At 40.1% G+C, this 22,210-nt stretch overlaps 2 pseudogenes; one reads left to right on the plus strand and one right to left on the minus strand.

Moving 5' to 3' along the window:
• Positions 1 to 9,551: 9,551 nt before the first annotated feature.
• On the minus strand, positions 9,552 to 10,237 carry LOC129073318 (ras-related protein Rab-11A-like; annotated as a pseudogene).
• Positions 10,238 to 13,097: 2,860 nt separating this feature from the next.
• Positions 13,098 to 13,197, plus strand: LOC129073392 (uncharacterized; annotated as a pseudogene).
• Positions 13,198 to 22,210: the final 9,013 nt, after the last annotated feature.

Raw genomic sequence — 22,210 nt, forward strand, 5'->3', positions numbered from 1 at the left:
TAATTGAGTGGAAATTCCCATTCCCCAGTCAACTTCTCAAACAGCAGTACTACCACACTGATTTCCCTTTATTATGATACCTGGTACTGTTCTCAGGATTTTTCCTATTAACAACAATCTCTCCCCATCTTGTGTTAATTGGGTACTACCTTATCCTTATTGCTAGTAAAGCTCATCCTGTTCCTTTTTTAAATTATATTTTATTGATTATGCTATTACAGTTGTCCTGATTTTTTCCCTTTTGCCCTCCTCCACCCAGCACCCCCCATTCCCTCAGGTAACCCCCACACCATTGTTCATGTCCATGGGTCATGCATCTAAGTTCTTTGACTACTCCATTTCCTATAATGTACTTTACATCCCTGTGGCTATTCTGTAAGTACCAATTTGTACCTCTTAATCCCTTCATCTGTTCACCCATTCTCCCCCTCCCATCTGGCAACAATCACAACAGTCTCCATATCCATGATTCTGTCTCTGTACTTCTTGATTGCTTAGTTTGTTTTTGAGATTCAATTGTTGATAGATATGTATTTTTGCCATTTTATTGTTCATAGTTTTAAACTTCTTTTTCTTAAATAAGTCCCTTTAACATTTCATATAATAATCGTTTGGTGATGATGAACTACTTTAGTTTTTTCTTGTCTGGGAAGCTCTTTATCTGACCTTTGATTCTAAAAGATAGCCTTGCTGGGCAGGGCAATCTTGGCTGTAGGTCTCTGCTTTTCATGACTGAATATTTCTTGACAATCCCTTCTAGCCTGCAAAGTTTCTTTTAAGAAACAAGCTGACAGTCTTGGGGACTCCCCAGCTGACATGGGGACTCCCCTGTAGGTAACTAACTTATTTTCTCTTGCTACATTTAAGATTCGTTCTTTATCTTTAACCTTTGGCATTTTAATTTTCATGTGTCTTGGAGTGGGCCTCTTTGCATCCATCTTGTTTGGGACTCTGTGCTTCCTGGACTTGCATGTCTATTTCCATCACCAAATTAGGGAATTTTTCCTTCATTATTTTTTCAAATAGATTTCCAGTTTCTTGTTTTTTCTCTTCTTCTGGCAATCCTATGATATGAATGTTGGAACGCTAGAAGTTGTCCCACTGCCTGCTTATACTATCTTTGGGGTTTTTTTTTTTTGTATTGTTTTTTCTTCTTGTTGTTCTGATTCGTTGTTTTTTGCTTCCTTATGTTCTCAAACCTTGATTTGAATCTCAGCTTCATGCACTCTACTGTTGTTTCCCTGTAAATTGTTCTTTATTTCAATTAGTGTATCCTTTGTTTCTGACTGGACCTTTTTTTCATGCTGTTGAGGTCCTCACTAAGTTCCTTGAGCATCTTTATGACCAGTGTTTTTAATTCTGCATATGATAGATTGTTTATCCCCATTTCATTTAGCACTTTTTCTGGGGTTCTGTTCTATTCTTTCATTTGGGCTATGTTTCTGTCCCCCCATTTTGGCAGCCTCCTTGTGTTTGTTTCTGTGTATTAGGTAGAGCTGCTTTAAATCCATGCCTTAGAAATGTGGCCTAATGAAGTAGGTGTCCTGTAGGGTCCGGTGGTACAGCCTCCCCTATCACCCAAGCTGGATACTCAAGGTGCACCCTTCATTTGTGCTGAGTACACCTTCCTCTTGTAGTTGATCTTTGGTTGCTGTTGGCAGATCAGTTTACCCAGGCCAGTAAGCTGCAAGGATTGGCTGTGACCACTGACCACCAATCTCCAGCCTCCATGGAGGATCAGCTGTGCAGGGGCAGGGTGGTGGTGCTCCAACATGGTCTGTAGCTGTCTACTGGGTGCGCTGGTCCTGGGGGTTTCCCAGGTGGTTCAGGCTAAGGTCAACCCCACCTGTATTTTTCCTGGGTCACCCTGCCTGAGCTATAAAGCAATCTGAGATGGCTGCTACTTGTGCTGGGCTTGGAGGTTCCCAGGGGAAGCAAAGCTGTGAATCTAGGCTGGCTGCTCCTAATTCTGGGCCTGCAGCTCACTGAGGCCAGCTGTTGCTTGTTTGATAGGATTTAGAAGTAGTGAAACAGGAGCCATGAGCCATTCCTAAGGAAAAGCAGCTTGGGTGGGCCCATAAGTTGGGTGGGGCTGAGCCTCTGGGGATCTCCAATGTGGGTCAAACAGTGTTAGCCAAGTTGATATAGTCTCAGATATGGCACCAGCTTGCTAGCTCTGTGGCTCTGTGGCTCTGTGTAGAAAGAGCTCAGAAAAGGGACAATGGCCTCTGTTCACCCTGATGCCAGACACTTCAGTTTCTCCCTGTATGCCACTAGTGCATTTCAAGCTGCTACCTTGGTGCTGGAGTTCAGAGGCAGTGAGTCTTATTAGGTGGGTCTGTGTGTGGATTCTTTAAGAAGAAATGCTTGGGGCTCCATCCAGTTTCTTTCACCAACTCAATCCCCACTGGTTTCTGCAGCTAGAAGTTGCGGGGTCTTCTCTTCCTGGCACTGGAACCCTGGGTTGGGGGCCCTGGCATTGGCCTGGGACTCCTCGCTCCTGAGGTATCCCTCCCCAATTTTTATCCTCCACAAGTGGGTGTGGGACCAGCCCATTCCTTGTCTGCACCCCTCCTACCAGTCTGGGTGGATGTGGTTTATTTTATTCCATAGTGTCAGACTTCGATTCAATTCAATTTCTGACAATTGTGAGTGATGGTTGTTCTATATTTTCATTGTAATTTTGATGTGGTTGTGTGAGGATATCAGCCTTGTCTGCCTATGCCACCATCTTGACCAGAAGTCTGTTCATCCTGTTCTTGAAAAATCACTTCTTCAGGTAGGCAGAGACAAATGTATTTGAATAAATAAATTAATAAAAAAAACAAACAAAAAAATCACTTCTTCAGTTTCTTATGATCACTTGGCATTCTCTTCTTACCTCGCAGTGTATTATTAGCAATCCTAACTAATTTTGGATCATGTCATTATTCAGTTTACTTATATTTTTCAATCTGGGGGCTGATGTCTCTTGGACATTCACTATACAGCACCATAAATTTGATGTCAAGCCATCAGAAAACATACTTGTGTTCAGCCTTTTAGCCTCAAGTTGTTTTCTTTTTTTTTTTTTAAAGATTTGAGTTATTTACTATTAGAGAGAGGGGAAAGAGAGGGAGAGAAACATCAGTGCATGAGAGATACATCGATTGGTTGTCTCTCACATGCACCCAACCCAGGGCCTGGCCCACAACCCAGGCACGTTCCCTGCCTGGGAATCAAACTGGCAACCCCTCAGTTTACAGGTTGACCCTCAGTCAACTGAGCCACACCAGCTAGGGCTCAAGTTGTTTTCTTATATCCATGATTATGTTACCTTAGAGGCTGTGGTGACTTTGGGCTGACCCCCAGACAAATGCTAATCCACACCTTGTTGTCTGTCCTCAGGAGGTATGTGGCTTCTTCTTCCTGCCGACAGGCCCAGAACTCATGTCTATATCCCATAATCTGTGAGACAGCTCTGCTTGCATGTCCTGCTGGCACCCCAAACTTAATTAGTTCCATCAACTTTAAGCTTCCCCTAACTTCCTCTGTAAAGTGCCTCCTCAGACCTTCTTCCCCTCGGAAGTCTGGCTTTAGCACACCTCCTCCCTGTTCTCACAGCATCCTTTATCACACTGCATTTTGCTGACCTCTTTATTTGTCCCTCCCACCCCAGGCTGTGAACTCCTGGAATAAGGATATAGACTCTTTCTTCTCCTTTGAATATCTCACACCTTACATGGCATCTGGCACATGGTTAAATGCTCAAAATAATATATTTAATTTTTTTAACTTTCAAATACTTTCAACTTATAGAAAACTGTATACAAAAACAGGAAAACGAACTTTGACATACCCTTCACCAAGATTCATGTTGTTAGCATCTTGTTATCTCTCTGCACCCCCCCACACACACCCTTTTTCTGAAACACTTAAAAGTTGCAGAGATTAGTTCCCTTTGCCCTTTTATACTTCAATGTGTTTCCTAAAAACAAGGACATTGTGTTATATAAACACAGTAAAGTAGTCAAGTTAGCAAATTCAAGAAATATAACATCAATAGAGCATACTATTATATAATATCAGGTCATAATCAAATTTTGTTAATTGTTTCAAGAATATCCTTAATCACCAATTTTTTTTTTCTGGTCCATGATCCACTCTAGGATCACACATTGAATTTAGTTGTCATGTCTCTTAATTCTCTGAGGTCTCTTTAAATATAGAATAGTCCTTTGCCTTTCATGACATGAACATTTTAGAAGAGGACATGCCAGTTATTTTATAGAATTTTCCATAATTTAGATTTGCCTGATGTGTCCTCATGATGAGAGGTTATACATTTATAGCAGAAGTAAAACACAAAAAGGTAGATGATGATTATTGGTGATGTTAACTTTGATTTCTTGGTTAAGATGATGTCTGCCACATCATTCTACTGTAAAGATACTATTTTTCATTTTGTACTTAATAACTGATGTATGGGAAGATACTTCGAGAGTACACAAATAATATGCTTCCCATAAAACTTTCACTCAGTTTTAGGATCCATTTATGACTCTTGCCTGAATCAATTGTTACTATGGTGGTTGCCAAATAGTAAATTTCCTGCAGAAGGTACACCTCCTTAGCTAGGACAGCAGCCTCTGGTTGGCTTCAAGAGTGGTGTCTAGGTGGAAACAAGCTAACAGCTTGGTTCTAAAACACAATGACACTTTTCAGTGCTTGGAAACCTTAGATGAGGTCGGTTCTTTTGCAAACCCCACTAGCCTTTATCAGTGCCCAAAATGGACTCCATAGCTTTCCCAAGATAGTTTCCATGCTGTTTACTCAGTAGGCCCTATGCCTGCCTGTTATTATTATTTTCAATCAAACTTGGCGGCAGAGGTGGTAAAGGAGTGAGGGGTGCTCTTTCCTTTCATTTTGACTTACTTGACTAACATAAAATGGAATTCAGTTTTCTACACAAGTTCTTTTGCCATTCTGGAGACCCTCATTTTTTAGCACTGGAATCAAGGCATCATTTTTATGTGGACTCATGTACAGAAAAGGAGGGGGTACCATGAGTGCATGGAGGGCAGAGAGAAGTATGTGGTGAGGCTGTTTCTCTTGGGCACTGTGTTAGCTTCCTAGGGTTGCCCTAAAAAATTACCACCAACTGGGTGACTTAAAACAACAGAAATTTATTCTTAACAGTTCCAGAAATTAGGAGTTTATTCTTTTTAATATATTTTATTGATTATACTATTACATTTGTCCATTTTTTTTCTCCCCTTTATTCCCTTCCACCTTGCACCCCCCCCACCAGCATTCCCCTCCCTCCTTAGTTCATGTCCATGGGTCGTACACATAAATTCTTTGGCTTTTCCATTTCCTATACTATTCTTAACCTCCCCCTGTCTATTTTGTACCTACCATTTATGCTTCTTATTCCCTGTACCTTTTCCTCCATTCGCCCCCTCACCCTCCCCTCTGATCTCCATTTCTGTGATTCTGTTCCTGTTCTAGTTGTTTGCTTAGTACATTTTTTTAATTAATTAATTAATTTTTTCAAATACATTTGTCTCTGCCTTCCCCCCACCACTTTCCCTTGCCCCCTCCCACCTTCCCTCCCCCAGCCCTTCCCCTTTGGTTTTGTCCATGAGTCCTTGCTATATGTTCCTTGACTTTCCCCTTCCCTTCCTTTTCCCCCGCCCCCCCCTCCCTCTGTCCCTCTTGTCTCTGTTGGTTTCTTTTCCTTTCAGTGTTGCCGGTCTTATTTTCCTTGCATCTTTCTATTGTTGGTTAGGTTCCACTTATGTTTTTGTTTTTGTTTAGGTTCAGTTGTTGATAGTTGTGATTTTGATGTCATTTTACTGTTCATAGTTCCTGATCTTCTTTTTCTTAGATAAGTCCCTTTAACATTTCATATGCTAAGGGCTTGGTGATAATGTACTGCTTTAGCTTTACCTTATCTGAGAAGCACTTTGTCTGTCCTTCTATTCTAAATGATAGCTTTGCTGGATAGAGTAATTTTAGATGTAGGTCCTTGCCTTACATGACTTTGAATACTTCTTGCCAGCCCCTCTGGCCTGCAAGTTTCCTTTAGAGAAATCAGCTGGTAGTCTTAAGGGAACTCCTTTGTAGGTAACTGCCTCCTTTTCTCTTACTTCTTTTAAGATTCTCTCCTTGTCTTTAATCTTAGATAATGTAATTATGATGTGCCTTGGTGTGTGCTTCCTTGGGTTCAACTTCTTTGGGACTCTCTGAGCTTCCTGGACTTCCCGGAAGTCTATTTCCTTCACTAGATTGGGGAGGTTTTCCTTCATTATTTGTTCAAATAATTTTTTAATTTCTTGCTATGCCTCTTCTCCTTTCAGCACCCCTATGATTTGGATGTTAGAACATGTAAAGTTGTCCCCGAGGTTCCCAAGCCTCTGCTCATTTTTTTTTTTTTGAATTCTTGTTTCTTCATTCTGTTCTGGTTGAATGTTTATCTCTTCCTTCTGCTCCAAATCTTTGATTTGAGCCCCAGTTTCCTTCCCTTTACTGTTGGTTCTCTGTATACTTTTATTTCACTTTGCATAGCCTTCACTTTTTCCTACACTTTGCAACCATACTCAACCATTTCTGTGAGCATCCTGATTACCAGTGTTTTGAACTGTGCATCTGATAGGTTGGCTATCTCTTCATCACTTAGTTCTATCTTTGGAGCTTTGATCTGTTATTTCATTTGGGCCATATTTCTTTGTCTCAGTGCACCTGTTATGTTGGAAGGGGTGGAGCCTTAGGTATTTGCCAGGGTGGGGCAACCCAGGTCGTTGTGTTGTGACACTATAGGTGGGGGAAGTATTGGAGAGGGAACAATGCCGCCTGTTTGGCTCTTGGCCAGCTTTAAATCACTTCCCCCGCTACCCACAATCAAATTGGGCCCTACCGGTGCTGATTCCCAGGTGGATGAGTTTATGTAGTTTCTAGGACCCTGTGGGTCTCTCCAACGAACTCTCCTGTGTGGCTGGGAGTTTCCCCCACTGTTTTTTACAGCCAGAGGTTTTGAGGCTTTCTTTCCCCACACTAGGACCCTGGATTGCATGGTCTGTCTTGCTCCCCAGCAGTTCCTCCTAGTTTATCTGCACACAAATGTGGGACTGCCAGCTGCCGCTTCACGCGCCTGGTCCTCCACGTGCCTGTCTGGGAGTCCTCTCCACGCAGCTACCTGTCTCCGCCCCTCCTACCGGCCTGGATGAATGTTTCTTCTTTAACTCCTTGGTTGTTGGACTTTCATACAGTTCAATTTTCTGGCAGTTATGGTTATTTTTTATTTTTAAATTTGTTGTTGTCCTTCTTTGGGCTGTGCAAGGAGGCAAACTGTATCTACCTATGCCTCCATCTTGGCCAGAAGTCTCAGTTCCAGAAGCTAGAAGTTTAAAATCAAGGTGTGGCAGGGCCATGTTCCCTCAGAAGCCTCCAGGGGAGGATCATTCCTTGCCTCTTCCAGCTTCTGGTAGCCTCAGGCATTTTGGGGCTTGCAGTTACATAACTTCAGTGTTGGCCTCCATCTTCACATGGCCTTCTTTCCTCTATGTTTCTGTGTGTTCTATGTACATGTCTGTATCCAATTTTCTCTCTTCTTAGAAGGACATTAGTTATGTTGGATTAGGGCCCACCCTAATGATGTCGTCTTAACCTATTTCCAAATAAGGTCACATTTACAGGTGCCCAGGACAAGGACTTGAACCTATCATTTTTTGGAAGCCAATTTAACCCACAACAGGAACCATGTTTGAAATCTAAATTATTTGATAATACAAAATACAGTGCCATCTACTATAGTGCATCAGCCCAGTGTAACAGTGTCCTCCGTTGTTCCTGCTCACTCTGGTTTTGGTTGGCTTTGCCAACCTGTAAGGAGGAAACTGAGCAGGCAGAACATGCTCAGCCCCCTTGAAATAGACTTTGGGCATAATTTTCAAAAGATCACATGTAACCATTAAAAAGCTATTCATGTAACCATTAAAAAGAGGACAATAATAGAAAACATTCCAGTCTCTAAGGCCCTGGCCCCTGCATTCCTCATAGAATTCTTATAATTATGATATAAATAGATGTGTCACCATTTGACAGACGGGGAACATCAGACCCAGAGAGGTGAAGTGACTTCCAACAAATCATACAGCTACTGATAGGAAATTCCATGCAGAGCAGAATCATGTCTGTGAAGCATAGAACCTGGCTCCATGGTAGGCACTCAGTAAATATTTGTTGGATGAATGAGTGAATGAACAAGTAAATCTGGGACTATAGCTGTGGTCTTCATTTCCTGATCAGTTACACTTTTCACTGTACCTCACAAATGACTGTAGACTAAAGTATAATCTCAAGACAATGACTGGAGTATAGATGTGACTGGGTCAATTTATATTCTTTTGCTCTATTTGACAACTTTCTAAATTCTGTGGTTATAAGAACATCAGTCTATAATTGATTTTTTCCCCTGTTCCACACCTGCTAAGCTGATCAAGAAGCCATTTTGTCAAGATACTTAAGCCATTGACTTTAATTTTACTTGAGCTACATTATATTTGCCTAAAATTGTAATTGTACCAAAAATGGGCCTTATCACATGGACAGTTTTATTATAGCAACGTATCAAGGAAGTAAATAATTCAGCATGTTACCTTCATATCTTTGAAATGGAATGTTGATGTTCCCTTATGCCTATTTCTGGGTCTTCATCAACATCACTGAAGTAGCCAGGAAAGCTCCATTTAGCCTAGCCAACAAGGATTCATTAACAACATGCTCTGTGCCCAAACCTATGCTAGGTACTGTGGGGGGAGAGGATAGGGAGGTGGAGAGTAGAAAGAAGAACTCTTTCAAGGCATTTGCCAGGGAAACAATGAACAAAGATAAAGGTTACATTTGCTAAGCACCTGTTAGGTGTCAGACACTTTACAAACCCTGTAAGGCAGATATCAGTCCCATTTAACAGATGAACAAATTGCAGGGAAGAGAGGTTAAGACAACTTGCTTAAGATTACATAGCTAGTAAACAGTAAAACTAGGACTTGAACCTAGGCCCCTGTGACTCAAAATGAGAGAACAATATGAGACAGCTTATAGTCAAGTGCTCGGTTTTATGTGCCAGATGAAATGTACTGAAGAAGTTTCAGTGAGATGCATGGACTCCATGAAATCCAAGATGGGAGATAGTGTCAGGAAGCTGACAGCCTGCAGCAGGTGTTCCCCTTCAAATCCCTTTATAACCTGTCCCTTATAACCACCTATTCACACTGAAGAGCTCATGTTCTGTCATCTCCTCTTCCAGTGTACTTGGGGAGGTGGAGAGGGAAAGATGATTCACATTTCCACTTTTTTGAGGAATCCAAACATTCAGTTTATTAAACTAAGGCTAGTGAAGCCATAGCATGAAAAAAAAAAAGCCGCAATCATTCTGGACAAACGGATGATTTTATAAAGCTAAAATCAAAAGACTTAAAACATGGAACATTCGTTAAGTATAAGGAAGTAATAAAACACAAAAGTGACCACAAGAATTACAAATATATTTAAATCTCAGACCTGGGAATGGACTATACACAGCCTTGTAGGGGAGAAGAGAAATGCCTTATATGTTCTGACAGTACTGCACCTTTGGCTTATTTTCAGTGGTTGGTGCAACATGAATATGAACCACATTGTTGCTTGAAGACATGTCATTTTCACATCTGTCTGACATTTGCTTCTGGGAAATAATGTGGTATATCTGTCAAAATTGTCTGAAAAGCAGCTTCTACATTTATAGAGTCTAGAGCTGATGTTTCAATGAATGACAAACCATTTTTTTCTGTAAAAGCTCTTGCTTCATCTGTAGAAACTGCCCCGAGATGATGCAAATCATTCTTATTGCCCACAAGCATGATAACAATATTACTATCAGCATGCTCTCTCAGTTCTTTCAGCCATAGCTCTACATTTCATAGGTGAGATATTTAGCAATGTCATAAACCAATAAGGAACCTACAGCTCCACAATATTATGCTGATGTTATAGCTTGATATTGCTCTTGCCTAGCTGTGTCCCATATCCGTGACTTTATTGTTTTCCCATCAACCTGGATGCTTCTTATTGCAATCTCTACTTCAATGGTGCTCTTGCTTTCAAGGTTAAACTCATTTCAAGTAAATTGAGACAGAAGATTACTCTTTCCAACACCAGAATCTCCAATAAGGACAACTTTGAAGAGGTAGTCATACTCGTCATCGTGGGCGCCCATTGCACGGACATTTCCACATTTGACTCAAACTGCCCGCTCTCTGAAGCTAGCTGAATTGTTATTCCTCCAAGTGCCTGACCTCCTGGGACAATTTCTCCACATTTCTCAACCTCAGAAACACAGTTCCCACTAAGCTGAAAGGAGCCTCTCTCCTCTGGGTGGTAGCGCAGTACCTCTTATTTCAGAACCACAAAACCTGTCTCCCTCCTTCCTACCCTTATGCTTCTATTCACATCAAAGGCATGAAAGAAATGTACCTTATTTCTGTGTTGTTTTTTTTTCTGTGACAGGGAGAAGAGCTGGCTTAGTCAGATGTAGAATCTTTCCAGTCTGCTCAAGGCATTACAAATCAAATACCTGCATCCAAAACATCAGATCTCCTGATGTTAAAATAAAAGGACACAGGTGTTCACTGACTTTTTTCCCCAATGAATAAATTAAGACAGAAAAGTAACAGTTTGTCCCTCAGTCTGTAGTTCTAATTCTCAAAAATCAAAAAGTTATGGTGTGGGTGGGTAGTTTTCTCTCAAGAGAAAAATTGGATAAGCAAAGGGTTTTGTAGGGTACTTTAAAAATGCAGAATTGTGCTTGAGATTTTTTAAACTTATTTTGAAATAATTATAGATTTACAGGAAGTTGCCCTTCACCCAGTCTTCCCCAATGATTATCTCACACATAATTATAGTACCATATAGTCCTGGCTGGTGTGGCTCAGTGGATGGAGCACCGGCCTGCGAAACAAAGAGTCGCCAGTTTGATTCCCAGTCAGGGCACATGCCTGGTTGCAGGCCAAGTCCCCAGTGGGGGGCACACGAGAGGCAACCACACACACACATTGATGTTTCTCTCCCTCTCTTTCTCCCTCCTTTCTCCTCTGTCTAAAAATAAATTTAAAAAAATTAAAAAAATAAAATAAATAAAAGTAGAACTCTTTAAATAAATTATAGTACCATATAAGGAACAGAAATTTGACATAAGTATAATATGTGTGAATAGTTACTTTATTGCAGATATAGATTTGTGGAACCATCACCACAATCAAGAAATGAAACTATTCCATCACCACAAAATTCACCCCACCCTGTTGTACCCCTTTATAGTCACACTTACCCCACCCCCACCATCCCTAACCTCTAGTGACCATTAGTTTGTTCTCAATCTCTATAATTTTATACTTTAGAGAGTACAATTTGCTTAAGAAAATAGATTGGCACCTCTAGTTTTCACAGAATCTCAGGCTTGAATTAGTGAATTATCCAGCCCAATCTCCTGTCCCATGCCCAAATTCTCTCTACAATATCTCTTCCAAGTGTCCATCTAGCCCCTACCATAAACTAGAGCCTTATCTAGGATTTTGGGAGTAATGAGCTATTTCATATAAAAATTTTAGACGAAGGACATTGTTTTCTTCCATACACTTATTAAATAATTAGCAAAACTCTTATCTTTAGATTAAATTTTACAAAATGCCCTCTTGTGTACTGATTTTCCCATCATACCCTGTTGTATCAAAAAAAAAGCATCTCCCTTTTCTATGCCTTTTACCTAGTGAGATAGATGATATGCATGAAACCTTGGAAGGCTCACAGAAAATTTCAGAAATTCTTTCCTTAACTGTAGATTAAATAGTCTGGCCTTCAGAAATTGGGGCCTTTCAAATATAAGTGGTTCGTGTATGGAATTTATTTCCTGGGCTGATTGTGAGTGTGTTATCTATGTATCTACAATGGTCATTCCTTGAGATAATCTGAACTGGAGCCCAACTCTCAGCACTCCCTTGTGGGAAAGAGAGCTTTACAGGGCACTCTATAGCCCACAGCATCGGAAAATAATGACTCTAAGTCTTGCCAAGACCAGAGGGGCTAGCAAAAGTAAAGCCTTGGGGGTTCCATGACTAGGATTAATTTGGAACCCCATCCTCCTCTTCTCTGGACTATTCTGAAGTCTTTCTACTTTGCACGAACTTAACTTGCTCTTCACATCACAAAGAACACTGTACTCTCAATTGGATAGCAGCACATATACAAATCCAGACTCAGACCCATTGGGATGTGCCTTTTAGAAGAAATGACTTCAAACTAACAGTTACCTCTACAGCCAGCCTCAAAAGTAGAGGTGGGGTGTGTATCTGACTTTGGGCCAGGAGACACTGCACTCTAGGAAATGTCCTCTTCCTTCTTAAAGTCTGGGCAATAGTGCCCCAGCTCCCTACTTTCTGAGTATGGGCCCCCTCCTTCCAGAATACTCGTTACTTCCCCATAAGTGAGAAGAGGATAGGGAGCCATGAGGGAGTGAGGGAGAGAAAGCAGCTAGCTATGTGCCCCACTCCAAGTGCCATTGCTCTGGGTCTATGTCACAGTTTACAACCCAAAGGCCTTCAATATACATGACAAATGCAGTTACTCATGTCTCAATGTTTTCCCCCTCACCAAATAACCCAAGTGTACTTTGTAATTTCCAAAGTGAGGAGATATTTCCAACTGATTTAATAATCCTGAAATGTCCTCAGATGCTTTGGTTTTATTTTAGTGGATAATCGTGTGGCTACTCTTGTGCTGTCTTTTTCTTTAACCTGTGGTAAGTGGAAAGAAAACAGGGTCAGATTATGTTATGGATGCCAAATTTGGTCCTGCCTCTTCCTCAGTGAGAGGCCTTCTTGTATATGGCAAGTGACTTCAATTCTCAGAGCCTCAGTTTCCTCATTTGCTAGAGAGGGATAAATAGTAACTGCCCTCCTGACCTTACAAAGGTTAGATAAACAAATCTTAGAAAAGTTATTGTAAAAGTTTCAGAGGGAAAATCTACTGACTAAAACATTCAAATACAGTATTAAAAATACTATTTAATTTTTTTTCAGTGCTTGCTTTGGCAGCAACATATACTAAAATGGAATGACTGACAGATTAGCATGGCCCCTGTGCAAGAATGGCATGCAAATCCATGAAGTATTCCATATTTTTTTAATTAATATTTGACAAAGGAGGCAAGAGCATACAATGGAGTAAAGACAGTCTCTTCAACAAGGAACACAAATAGAGGACCCACGGGCATGGACAATGTGGGGAATTGACTGTGGGAGTGGGGGTGGGATAGAGGTGAGCAATGGGGAAAAGGTGGGACAACTGTAACCGAACAACAATAAATAAAAAAATAAAAATAAATGGTGTTGGTAGAACTGGACCTGTACATGCAAAAAAAATTAATCTAGACCACCATCTTGCACCATACACCAGAAAAGATTCAAAATGGACCAAAAAACTTAGATATAAGTCATGATACTATAAAAATCCTAGAGAAAAACATAGGCATGAAAATTTCAGATAACTCACGTAACAATATTTTTGCTGATATATATCCTAGGGCAAAGGAAATAAAGGAAAAAAATTAAAATGAGACTACATCAAATTAAAAAGCTTCTGCACAGCTAAAGAAACTATCACCAAAATGAAAAGGGAAACAACCACATGGGAAAACATATTTGCCAATGATATCTCGGACAAGAGTTTGATCTCCAAAATATATAAAGAATTCTCATGACTCAACACCAGGAAGACAAAAAATCCAATTAAAAAAATGGGCAAAGGACCTGAATAGACACTTCTCCAAGGAGGACATACAGAGGGCTCATAAACGTATGAAAAAATGCTCAGCAACACTAGCCATCAGCGAGATGCAAATTAAAACCACAATGAGATAGCACTTCACACCTGCCAAAATGTGTATCATGAATAAATAAAAAAACAACAAGTGCTGGTGGGGATGTGGAGAAAAGGGAATCCTAGTGCACTGTTGGTGCAAATGCATACTGGTGCGTCCACTGTGGAAAACAATATAGAATTTCCTCAAAAAATTAAAAATGGAACTGCCTTTTGACCCAGCAATTCCACTGCTGAGAATATATCCTAAGAATCCTGAAACACCAACTCAAAAGAATTTTACACTCCTATGTTCATAGCAGTGCTATTTACAATAGCCAAGAATTGGAAACTGCTTAAGTGCCCATCAATAGATGAGTGGATTAAGAAACATTGGTACATTTACACAATAGAATACTATGCAGCAGAAAGAAAGAAGGAGCTCCTAACTTTCATGACAGCATGGATGGAACTGGAGACTATTATGCTAAGTGAAATAAGCCAGTTGGTGAAATAAATACCATATGATTCCCTCACTTATAAAGTGGAATCTAATGAACAAAATAAACTAATGAGCAAAATAGAACCAGAGGCATAGAATCATGGATTAGACTGACAGCTGTAAGAGGGGCGGGGGGAGGTGGGGACTAACTGAAACAAGGTGAAAGGATTAGTCAAAGAACATACATGAAGGACCCACGGACATGGACGATGGTGTGGAGACTGACTATGGAAGTGAGGAGTGGGCTGAGTGGAGGATGGCAAAGGGGGGGAAAGTGAGACAAGTGTAATAGCATAAACAATAAAATATTTAACAATTAAAAATAATTTTTTAAATGTTTAGGAAAACATTCTAAAAGTAACTTAAAATGTGATCTATTTTTACCTTAGATGAGTTTTTTTGGCCTATTTTGAGTCCGTTCTTAGTATTTGTTATATTTTTTAGCATGAGGGCAATGTTGGCCATAAAATATTATGAAATATGTGTTAAAAAAATCAAGTTCCATGGCCGAAAACTTTTTTAAAAGGAAGGTTTTATCAAGCCAAATGCTATCCAGAAAAGGACTAGGTCCTGGGGCATTTAGTCTAAAACATCAGGAGCATGGTCAGATGGAAAAGACAACATGTCCACTGTCCTCGAGTTGCAGCCTGTTTTATACATTATGTTTTGGGAAATAAATATGTAAGTTGTTTTGAAAGAATTTACATTGGCTACAGATAAGAAAGACAGGAAAAGGTGAAGTGGGGGCAGCTCTGTGGTAGGTGCACAGTCCTTAAGGAAGAAATATTTACTACTTTTGATTGATTACAGGCCACAGTCCTGAAAGTTCATGCATATACAGGATGTGGTGGCATCTAGTGGTTGGCTAATAGATGCCTGGAGGTTGATTTAAAGCTCTAACAGACATTGAGGAATGTGAGCAGTCTTGTTAGTTGCCCCACAGCTATTAACTACTTAACTATTCCTGTTTCTTACTCTCCAGCTGCTGTAACTTAAAACATCTCAGAATTTTTCTCCTGTCATCCATTTATAATGTAGGATTAAAAAAAAGAATGTGGAGTAAAAGGAACCAAATAGTTCTTTATAAGGCAGAGAAGATACACTAGGAATTTGATTTCATGCATAAAGACAATTAGCTTCATTGATTCAGTATGTTTACTGCTTTTCAGTAGGATTACTGCTTCACAACAGCAAGTTATGTCCAGGCCATCTGGTTGTAAAGTAGAAAGTGAATCATAACCCCTGATGGAGCCTATCACAAGCCAGTCTGTGTGCCTTTTCACCTGGAGAGAGAGAGAGGGGGGGAAGGGGGGGAGAGAGAGAGAGAGAGAGAGAGAGAGAGAGAGAGAGAGAGAGAGAGTTGTCCTGAACTAGATCTCTGGAGCTTTGAGCTAAGAACTTAATCAGGTTCCTGCTTGAGGCTAATTAATTATCAAATTAGCTCATTGCAAAACCAAGTAGCCATGCTGATCCATTAATGTAGGTCCCCAGTGTCATTAGGGCAGCAGAGAAAAAGGAAATGGTCCAATCTTTCAGGATTAGAGGGGAGAAGTTCCTGAGATCTAAAGAGTTCCTGCTACACTTGGGACCTGCTCCAGGTATTATGACTTTTCTACCCCTCCCTGTAAATACCCCTTTCAAAAAGCTACCCAAAAAAGAAAAGGGCCTATTGAATTGCCCAGCAGTGCTCAGACATTAAGCAATTCACGCTCCAATAGACCTATAGGCTTAGACCCCCGCAGCTGGTTGGAAAGTGAAATAGCAGTCAATTACCTGCCCTTCCTGCCTGTTGTCAAACTGGTCTGGTTTTTAATGCATTTATTAGTTATTTTGGTTTACAGCAAAATGTTTTGTTCTGGGAGAGCTTGCAGTTTGCAGTTTGGTTCATATTTGGATCAACAGTAACTGTCAAGGGGGGTAATTTTGATGATCCCTCCAGTTTTTAGTTTTGTTTTTTTTCCTGACAGCTCTGAAATATTTAGTTATCTACATGATACCATAATAACTTCTTGGAAAATGAAAAGATCTTTTAGTGGAACCAGTGATTGCTTGCATGACAGCAGTTTGTTTTCTTTTTATTATTGTTGTTATAATCAAGATGAGTAGTTGCTTCTGTGTTGTGTAAACACACACTATATCCTTCTGTTTGTTTGTTTCTACTGAGTTGCCCCAAAAGTGAACTAGCTAGGAGACAGCATACTACAAGTGGTACAGTCATAAACTCTGAAGCCAGACAGATCTAAATTTGTTAGTTGTGAGATCTTAGGCCAGTAATAACTGAGCTTTAGTTTTCTCATCTATAAATTGGGCATGATGATATCTGCCTTGACGTGTTGTTGCAGGGTTGTTAGGGGGTTGTGTCTACTCTGGGCCAGGAAGTCAGTGCTTCCTGACTTTTAATGCACATACAGATTTCCTGAGGATCTTGTTAAACTGCTGCCCCAATTCAGTTGGTCTGGGGTGAGGCCAGCATCTTCATTGCCAATAAGCTCCCATATTGCTGGTCCATAGGGTACACTTGGAGTCACAAGGCTCTAGATATCAATTGCAAAGTGCCTAGTACAGTTATTGCTTAATACATGGTCACCCCAAAATAATTCAACCATTCAAAAATTACTGAGAAGAAACCTTTTTCCACAAATATAATACCCATCTGCCTGTAGTTATGTTCCTATAGTCTTTGCAAAATGCCTCTTTGAGACTGGTCATATTTGGTAATTTCTGAAGGTAGGTGATGGATACATGAGAGAGGTTCATACTATTCTGTCTGCTTTTGTACATGTTTAACATTTCCATAATACATATTTTAAGTTAAAAAAGAAAACCCCAACAGGATTTTTAGGACAGCAAAAGTATTCTGTATGTTACTATAACAGTGAACACATGTCATTATACATTTGTCCAAACCCATAGAATATACAACACCAAGAGTGAATCCTACATATACAATGGGTTTTGGGTGATAATGATGTGTCAATGTAGGTTCATCCATTGTAACAAATGTACTATTTTGTGATGTGGATAGTGGGGAAGCTATAAATGTGTTTGAGGGGGCAGAGGGTATATGGGAACTCTCTAGTGTCTACTGAGTTTTCACTGTGAACCCCAAACTGCTCTAAGTAATAAAGCTAAAAAACACACAGCCCTAGCCATGTTGCTTAGTTGGTTAGAGCATCACCCCACACACCAAAATGTTGCAGGTTGAAGCCTCAGCTAGGGCACATGTCTAGGTTGTGCATTAGATCCCCAGTCAGGGTGCATGTGGGAGGCAACTGACCAATATTTCCACATCAATGTCTCTCTCTCTCTCCCTCTCTCTCCCTTCCTCCCTCTAAAATCAATAAACATACCCTCAGGTGAGGATAAAAAAAAAAACCATGAACAGAAAACACCTGTTTCCTAATAACCTGAAAACAGCGGAAGATACAAGTTACCTAGTACAGTGATTAGCTCCCAGAATTGTTCATTAGGGGAGAAAGAGAGAGAGAGCTTTCATTTCAATTCTCTAAATAAATCCACTCCTAACCTTGCTTCCCAAGCCATGATTCTGCAAAAGTAGTTTATCCATCCATCCCAGGGTTTAGCACATGTTTTCCCTTAACATTAGCACAGCTCATACTTCATTTTATCAGGATGGATTCTGCATTGTTTTTCTCTCCCTTGGTGGACTAAAATCTGTCTATATCCTCATGAATCATTCCATTCATAGAATCAGGGCATTTCCGCACCTACCTTGGTCACATCCTAAACTTTCTGGCTTGTAGGTTCATAAAGTCAGTGATTCACAAAGCAATTGCCCAACTAATTGGAAAATGCATTTATTGATCTGGACATTCCCCTTATCTTCCCATTGGACCCAGTTTTTATTAGGTACTGAGCTGAAACAGCTGAAGGTAGTTGTCACTTTAAATTTTTGGACATGTTTTGATTAACCAAGTGAGAGGGGCAAATCAGAGAGAACCTAAATGAACAAAATCAAGAAAATATACAGCTTGAGTTTGATTTGCATTTCTTTTTTCCCTTGGTTATATAAAGACTCTCCAAAGCAGTGCCCTAATTGATTCCTCTTTTTTTCTGCATATGGCTTACTTAAAGGGTCTTTGATGTGGTGACTGGACAAGGCCTCATCCCATAGTCTGCATCAACTCTTGTCATTTATTTGGTATGTAATCCTGGAGAGTAATGTACTCTGGTATGTTGTTTATCACCTCTAGATTATAGGTGTAGCAAATATTTTTCTAATGAAGTAATAACTAAGTTGACATTATGCTCTGGGAAACTACAGGTAGGTTCTATGGGGAATCTTCTAGTGCAGCTCCATGGTCCCAGTTCCACCCTTCCTCCAATTTTTTTTAGGTCTATTTTAAATTGTTTCCTTTAGGCATGTTCTCTCAAAATGTCAAGCTTCCGGTGCTACTTGGAATCTTCAATCTCTTTCATTATAGGAAAGTTTTGAAACCTCAGCATTCTGTTTCCATTTTCATGTTGAAACCCTGGATGTGTCTTCTGGGCAGATGCTATATAGTTTTTCCACTCAATTGTTTGGTGAATGAAAATATCTCATAAACACTGGTTTCCAATATCCCTTTAGAAAGCTCAAACTTTACATGCTGACTTTGTACAACTCCTTTTGAAGTGAACTCAGCTGGCAGATTGTGCAGGCCTAACAATTTTGAGGTGGCAGAAACACCTGCAGTGACAGATAATTATAGCTATTGCCATGGCTCTTGCTGTGTGTTTCCTGTTTGCTAGCTCCTTTTTAGGATGAATAATAATTGTTTTCATGATGACAACTACCTCTTTACTTTGTATTTGATTAAACTTTTTTTATGCTCATGGCCCCTTAGTAAGCTTGTTTCTTTCCTTACTACCCTATGTTCAGCCCCTTTAATCATGGCAGGAAAAAAAAAAGTTTTTTCAAAACTTTTCTTCAAGGTAGTTTTCTTCAAGGTAGGCAGGTAACAACGGCACACACTTAACAATCTCAAATATCTCCCTACAAACTCAAAACAACTTTCTTTACATTGTAGCACACTCATCCTTGCCTTTTCTTGTGAACCCAACTCCTTTCTGTATATGAATCATGCCCATCCTTTAAGAGTCAGGTTAGGCCCTCCAACTGCTGCAGCATTTGTGGTGTATGCCACACACTTAAGCATGGAATTGGATCAAAGGCTCTCTGAATTCTATTTTCTTCCCTTCCCCAACACCATCACACAGTCAACTGTGGACTGTAAATGCAGTCAGTGCAGACACAGTTTATGATCACTTGCCAGGCCCCAAGTTCTTATTGATTACAGTCTGTCAAAATGCATCAGGTTTTGAATTAAAGGGCAAGCTTTAAATAAGTTGAAATACATAATCTGTAATAGGAAGATCCAACTGTTTTATGATTCTGGGAATCTACTTTGGAAAATTTTGTGGAGGCTCTTTACAAAACTGGGAAATTTACACAGAGTAGGAAAGGAAAAACTGCCAGGGGAAGAGATTTGTTACAAATTTAGTCATTGAGCCCTGGCTGGTGTGGCTCAGTGGATTGAGCGCTGGCCTGTGAATAGAAAGGTCACTGGTTCGATTTCCACTCAGGGCACATGCCTGGGTTGCAGGCCAGGTCTCCAGCTGGGGGTGCATGACAGGTAACTGATTGATGTATCTCTCACACATTAATGTTTCTCTCCTTTTTAAAATATTTTATTTATTTATTTTTAGAGAGAGGGGAAGGGAAGGAGAAGGAGAAACATCAATGTGTGGTTGCCTCTCGTGCACCCCCTACTAGGGACTTGGCCCACAGCCCGCAACCCAGGCATGTGCCCTGACTGGGAATCAAACCAGTGACCCTTTGGTTCGCAGGCCGGCACTCAATCCACAGAGCCACACAAGCCAGGGCATTTCTCTCCCTCTCGTCCTTCTCCCTCCCTTTCCCTCTCTCTCTAAAGGTAAATAGAGAAAATCTTTTTAAAAATTTAGTCATTGAGATGAACTAGTGCTATTGAGTCATCAAGAATTAACCCCTTCTGATATTGTACAGAAATTAATGGTTCCACACTGTTGGCTAGCTCCTTTATGGTTTTGTTATTTATACATTTAAATTTTTTATTCTTTTGGAGTTTATCTTGGTGAAATGCATCAAACTTCTTTTTTTCCTACATGACTATCCAGTTGGTTTATAATATTTACTGACCACTGCTTAAAGAGAAAGGTCTATCATATACTAAATTCCTGGATGTATTTTGGTCTGTTTCTGTACTGTCCAATTCTTTGCCATTGGTCTGTTCATGGGCAAGTGCCACACAGTTGGAATTTCAGAGTTATGTTTTAATTTCTGGAAAAATTTCTCCCTTTACTCTTCTTTTGAAGAATGACCCTAGTTATGCCTATTTCTTCAGATAAACTCTAGAATCAACTTACCTAGATATTTTTTAAAAAGATACTAAAACATCTTATTGGAGGGATCATGTTAAATTTATATAACTTAGGAAAAAGAAATTTTTATGTCAAGAATACACATATTCAAGAACATCCCAAATATCTTCTATTTTGTTCAAGACTAGTTTTGTGTTTCAAGTAGTGGTTGACCTTGGCCTGCACCACCCAGGAAACCCCAGAGCCTCTGCACCCAGTGGACAGGTAGGGACCACATTAGAGTGCAATCACCCTGCTTCTGCACAGCTGATCCTCCACGGAGGGAGGAGGTTGGTGGTAAGTGGTCACAGCCAATCCTTGCAGCTGACAGGCCTGGGTAAAGCCCTCCCATTGATCTGCCAATAGCAACCAAGGCTCAACGACAAGAGGAGGGTATACTCAGCCCACATGAAGGGCGTACCTTGAGTACTCAGCTTGGGTGATAGGGGAAGCTGTGCACTGCATGCCTATAGGATACCTACTACATGCTACCAAGGCACAGAGTCAAAGCAGCTATACCTAATACATAAAACATGGGGAGGCTGCCAAAACAAGGAGACAAAGAAACATGGTCCAAGTGAAAGAATAGATCAAAACTCCAGAAAAAGAACTAAATGAAATGGAGATAAGCAATTTATCAGATGCAGAGTTCAAAACAATGGTCATAAGGATGCTCAAGGAACTTAGTGAGGACTTCAATAGCATAAAAAAAGGTCCAGTCAGAAACAAAGGATACACTAATTGAAATAAAGAATAATTTACAGGGAAACAACAGTAGAGTGCATGAAGCTGAGATTCAAATCAAGGTTTGGGAACATAAGGAAGCAAAAAACAACCAATCAGAACAACAAGAATAAAAAAGAATACAAAAAACAAGGATAGTATAAGCAGCCTCTGGGGCAACTCCAAGGGGTCCAACATTCACATCATAGGATTGCCAGAAGAAGAGAAAGAGCAAGAAATTGGACATCTATTTGAAAAAAATAATGAAAGAAAACTTCCCTAATTTGGTGAAGGAAATAGATATGCAAGTCCAGGAAGCACAGAGTCCCAAACAAGATGGATGCAAAGAGGCCCACTCCAAGACACATCAAAATTAAAATGCCAAAGGTTAAAGATAGAGTCTTAAATGCAGCAAGAGAAAATAAGTTAGTTACCTACAGGAGAGTCACCATAAGACTGGTTTCAGCTGGTTTCTTAAAAGAAACTTTGCAGGCTAGAAGGGGTTGTCAAGAAATACTCCGTCATGAAAAGCAGAGACCTACAGCCAAGATTGCCCTGCCCAGCAAAGCTATCTTTTATTTTTTTTTATTTTTTTGAAATGATACTAGACTTTTTTTTCTAGTACAGATATAATTTTATTTTTATTGTTTTTATTTTTTCAAATACATTTGTCTCTGCCTTCCCCCCACTACTTTCCCTTGTCCCTGCCCC

Source organism: Pteronotus mesoamericanus, unplaced genomic scaffold (assembly GCF_021234165.1).
Source record: "Pteronotus mesoamericanus isolate MK-2021 breed Mesoamerican mustached bat unplaced genomic scaffold, CSHL_Meso_final contig_40, whole genome shotgun sequence".
Classification (NCBI taxonomy): domain Eukaryota; kingdom Metazoa; phylum Chordata; class Mammalia; order Chiroptera; family Mormoopidae; genus Pteronotus; species Pteronotus mesoamericanus.